Source organism: Ascaphus truei, chromosome 11 (genome assembly GCF_040206685.1).
Source record: "Ascaphus truei isolate aAscTru1 chromosome 11, aAscTru1.hap1, whole genome shotgun sequence".
NCBI classification, from domain to species: domain Eukaryota; kingdom Metazoa; phylum Chordata; class Amphibia; order Anura; family Ascaphidae; genus Ascaphus; species Ascaphus truei.
Window position 1 is genome coordinate 50,956,414 of NC_134493.1, and position 5,223 is coordinate 50,961,636.

General features: G+C 48.5%; 1 protein-coding gene across 1 annotated transcript in view; it reads left to right on the forward strand.

Annotated features, from left to right (window-relative positions):
- Positions 1 to 1,279: 1,279 nt before the first annotated feature.
- LOC142463437 (cytoplasmic phosphatidylinositol transfer protein 1-like) overlaps positions 1,280 to 5,223 on the forward strand; it is a 54,792-nt gene continuing 50,848 nt past the window's right edge. The window contains exon 1 of the mRNA XM_075566188.1: positions 1,280 to 4,041. The gene's annotated coding sequence lies outside the window, so the exon portion shown is untranslated. The remainder of the gene's footprint in view (positions 4,042 to 5,223) is intronic.

Consider the following 5,223-nt stretch of genomic DNA (forward strand, 5'->3'; position numbering starts at 1 on the left):
TCCACTGCCCCCCCCTCCTGTCCACTGCCCCCCCCCTCCTGTCCACTGCCCCCCCCCCTCCTGTCCACTGCCCCCCCCCCTCCTGTCCACTGCCCCCCCCCCTCCTGTCCACTGCCCCCCCCCTCCTGTCCACTGCCCCCCCCCTCCTGTCCACTGCCCCCCCCCCCCTCCTGTCCACTGCCCCCCCCCCTCCTGTCCACTGCCCCCCCCCCCTCCTGTCCACTGCCCCCCCCCCTCCTGTCCACTGCCCCCCCCCCTCCTGTCCACTGCAGGAAATGCAGGGGGAGGAATCCATGCCTTTGAGGCGCCCCCCCCCTCCCTTTGACGCCCCCCCCCTCCCTTTGATGCCCCCCCCCTCCCTTTGACGCCCCCCCTCCCTTTGACGCCCCCCCCTCCCTTTGACGCCCCCCCCCTCCCTTTGACGCCCCCCCCTCTCCCTTTGACGCCCCCCCCTCTCCCTTTGACGCCCCCCCCTCTCCCTTTGACGCCCCCCCCTCCCTTTGACGCGCCCCCCCCCTCCCTTTGACGCCCCCCCCCCTCCCTTTGACGCCCCCCCTCCCTTTGACGCCCCCCCCTCCCTTTGACGCCCCCCCCCTCCCTTTGACGCCCCCCCCTCCCTTTGACGCCCCCCCTCCCTTTGACGCCCCCCCCTCCCTTTGACGCCCCCCCCCTCCCTTTGACGCCCCCCCCTCCCTTTGACGCCCCCCCCTCCCTTTGACGCCCCCCCCCTCCCTTTGACGCCCCCCCCTCCCTTTGACGCCCCCCCCCTCCCTTTGACGCCCCCCCCCCCTCCCTTTGACGCCCCCCCCCTCACTTTGACGCCCCCCCCCTCCCTTTGACGCCCCCCCCCCCCCCTTTGACGCCCCCCCCCTCCCTTTGACGCCCCCCCCCTCCCTTTGACGCCCCCCCCCCCTCCCTTTGACGCCCCCCCCCCTCCCTTTGACGCCCCCCCCCCCCTCCCTTTGACGCCCCCCCCCCCCTCCCTTTGACGCCCCCCCCTGCCTTTGACGCCCCGCGCGCACACACTGACTGACTGCCGCACGCACGCACGCACACACTGACTGACGCGCACACAAAGCCTGACTGACGCACGCACACACTGACTGAGGCACACACTGACTGTGTGTGCGTCAGTCAGTCTGTGTGTGTTTGTGTTTCTGCCTCAGACTCACTGACGCGCGAGCAAACACACAGTGACTGACGCACACACGCTACATGAAGCTGTAAAGGAGGGAGGGAGGGGGGGGACTGGATTGATGTGAATGGGGGACAAACAGAGAGAGGGGGGAGGAGAGAGAGGAACGGGAACATTACATCCCGGGCAACGCCGGGTCTCTCAGCTAGTATATATATATATATGACACAGAATGGCAGCACACACTTAAAAAAGGCAATTGTGGTGCACGGTAAAGGGCAAATAGTTATAGTCTGCGAGGATCCCTAGAGAACCAATATACCGGCACAGCACGAGGGATTATCACATATAAATGGTTTATTGGGTCCAACATGCACACATTGCGTGGGGACGGAAACATCAGGCATACTATGTGTGTGTATTTTGGACCCAATAAACCACTTTTATGTGATAATCCCTCGTGCTGTGCCGGTATATTGGGATGTGTGTGTGTGTGTGTATATATATGTGTGTGTATATATGTATATATATATATATATATACACACACACACACACACACACACACACACACACATAGTGCTGTGAAAAATCACCCTCAGCAGTTTGGTGATAAAAGTTTTATGCAAACAATTAAAACAGGAACACAGCGATGGTTTCAATGTAGCAGACGTTTCAGTCCCACTAACAACTGGATTTTGTAATAAATCCCATTCAAATAAATAATAATAATAAATAATAAATAAAGTGGCAGTTCAACCTGCAGGGAAAAAAAGCTTTTTTTTTTTTTTTTTTTTCTTTATAATTTTTTTCAAAGTTTTGTAAGGTAATAATAAAAGCACAAAAGTTAAAAACAAAAAAAACCAACTTCCTAACCTCCTGCATAACTGTCCATTAGGAACACTGAAATCCTGACAGAAAAGCCGCCCATGGATTCCCCAGCTGAAGCGCGTATATTTTCTGCTCACCTGTTGTATCCCTTTGTATTGTAGTTGTATTTTTATGAATGTGTGTGAGTTTATAAATGCCTGAGTAGCGTGTCTAAATGTAAGATTGCCACCATAACAGAATGGGAGTCCGCATCAATGTGGCCTGTTTTTTATTCTTACAGTTTACATAAAAGACGTACATATAATTCGAAGTGTTTCTCTGCTTTCATCTCTTCTTTTCATACTAACGAATTGGCCACGTAGAAATTCAGTCTTAATTGACCTTTTGTGAGGTTCAAAACGGCCTCCATTTTTTTTAAATGCAATTTTGCCTCAAGAAAGTCCTGCAGGGCAATAATGTTGCATTAGTATAATAATATTGTTATGGTATAAAATGGAATTAAAGGAATTCGGCCAATCTCTTGTATACTGTAGTTTCTGGTTTGGGACCATTTTTACTAAGCATTGCTGCACCGTAAGGCTTGTTTTATAGCGTGTGCGAACGCTCGTGCAGGTGGCGCACACTTTTTGTGTGTACAGGTCCGTGCTGCGAGTGACACGCACAGGTGTGTTTGTATATATATATATATATAGCAACTGTAAATATTACTGTATGTTCATTTGCATGTCTTAGACAGGTCTGCAACACTATCTTTCCCCATTATCGCCCAACACACAGTGCTTCCACTGCAGCAAGGGATTCTGGGAAATGACATGCAAATGAGCACACAGTGCCACCTTTTGTCTCAAGCTCATATTACACAAGCAAATCCTCAAGCCAATGCATGCTGCTTTAAACACAGCTTTTAGACAGAGGCTGGGATGAGATGCAAAGCCAGTAAACCCACTCACAGACATGTTCCAACCTTGATGGGTATCATCAGTGTGAGGTTGGTTGTGCTGGCTAAGCTGGTTTGAGACTATAGACTAGGTAATCACCACAATTATTAAGGTTATGGTGGGTAAAAAAGTGACAAAAACCCTCCACAGTAACCCTATACAGTATGGGTATATATATATATATATATATATATATATATATATGTGTGTGTGTATGTGTATAGATTGTTTGAAAAGTTACTAATTTATTAATAAGAACACAGACATGTTGTGAGAATAAATAATGTATTAACATAACATGTGCAACTTTGATAAATATTTATACATATATTCACACACACAGACATATATATATACACACGCACACACACACACACACGCACATATACATACACACATACATTGCAGACTCCGAGCGGTAGCGGAGCGAAAAGATTCTTTTCGGAGTTTCCCCCCCCGATCGCCCGGCTCCACGCTCGCTGCCGTGCGCACCCGCGGCCCTAGCATAGAATGGCTGGCTAACCACAGCCAACTATAAGTGCTGCACAGGCGCACGGCAGAGCGAGCGTGCCCACTATATTACGGGCCTAAGACAACATCCAGCAAATTAAGACACCGCAAAAGTCTGCTCATAAAAAACATTTTATTTTACACATCTGCAAGTTTTAAAGAAGCACTCCTTGGGGCCTTTTTTATTTTGACATATTTTTTTTTACACATTATTGAAGGGGGGTGGGGCTCTGGATCGAACCCCATTAATTTCAGTTTCGGGGACCCCCTGCTCCCCGAGATACAGAGCTCCAAAGGGGGTGCCGGTACCTAGGCAACGTTTATGGCTCCCACGTCACGGTGGAGGCAATAGGCAGCCGCACCTGCTGACACACCCACACACACACCCACACATGCCTACGTACCGTTGTATACTACATACAATAGAGGGCGTCCCTGCCAACTTACTCCAGATCAGCAGTGTCAGAAGTCCTGGTTTTGTATTTCCGTTTGCTGCTATGTCTGCCTCTAAGGCAGTAAGAGTGAGCGCTAAAGAAAGACTGGACTAGATCATTCACACTACGGCCTGGCGTTACTATGCAGTCATGGTATAGTTGAATTTCCAGAGTCATCTATCAAAAACTCCCAGGTACAAAACTGGTCCGAATGTAATTGTAAAATATAAATACTTTTACAAACCATTATCACAACCAGGTCCTCTTTTAATATATACATTCACTTACCCACACTGAGATATATATATATTTATATATATATATATATATACATACATACATACATACATACATACATACATACATACATACATACACACACACACACACACACACACACACACACAGTACACACATTAACACACTGATACATACTGATGCACATACAAAGACCCACACAGATCCACATGCCAATATACTGTTGTAAACTTCTGAAATTGTACAGCGGGCTGTGTTGCCTATACGGCGCTATGCTTTTGCCTGTGTTATATTAGTGGATCACAATTCCTGGATATGTGGACTTGGTTTGTTTGCTTTGGCCTATGGGGATGCTTGGTTTATGTATCTGTCTCAGTCTGATGATGCGTATACAGTATGTGTTTTAGCTGTTGGGGTGTGTGTGTGTGCGTTTCAGTTATAGATGCCAACTTCCTGTCAACGAGCATCTAGCAGTAGGGGTGTGGTTTTACTAGAACAGCAAACACTGCAATCCAAAGAGCAGAGAGGATCCCTGCCAACTTACTCCAGATCAGCAGGGTCATAATGATCAAGTCCTGCTTTTGTATGCCAATTCTGCCTGCAACTATGGCAATAATAGAGTGAGCGCTAAAGAAAGCCCTGTCTAGACTAGCTCATTCATACGTATTGGGACCGAAACGTGGATCCTTACATACATCTTCACCTAGTGAAGTCCTCTGCACTGGAGTACAGCTCCTTATATTTCCTGGTTCTTCTGTGTGTTGCCATGTTCACTGTTCTGCATCTCTCTGAATTGTGTCTAATTGTGTCACCTCCTGTGATGTCATTTGTGACTCTACCAGTAGCAGTGCATTTTGAAACAGCAGGATGAACTGTTTCAATAAATTAATATAAAGTTATCCTTTCAGACTAGTTTCTTTGGCTGTGATGTACTCCCCAGTACTAGGAGATAATTTAGTAACAATGTATCTTCTTGTCATCTAGAAGGCGCGATATTTTCTGTAGGGGGGTGTGGCGTTTACAGAGGCCCCGCACTTTCCCCTGCAGCATTTAAATAAAATGCCGGGGCAACGCACGCGAGGCCTCTGTATGCCTCCTACCTGCTGTCCGGCGGCTTC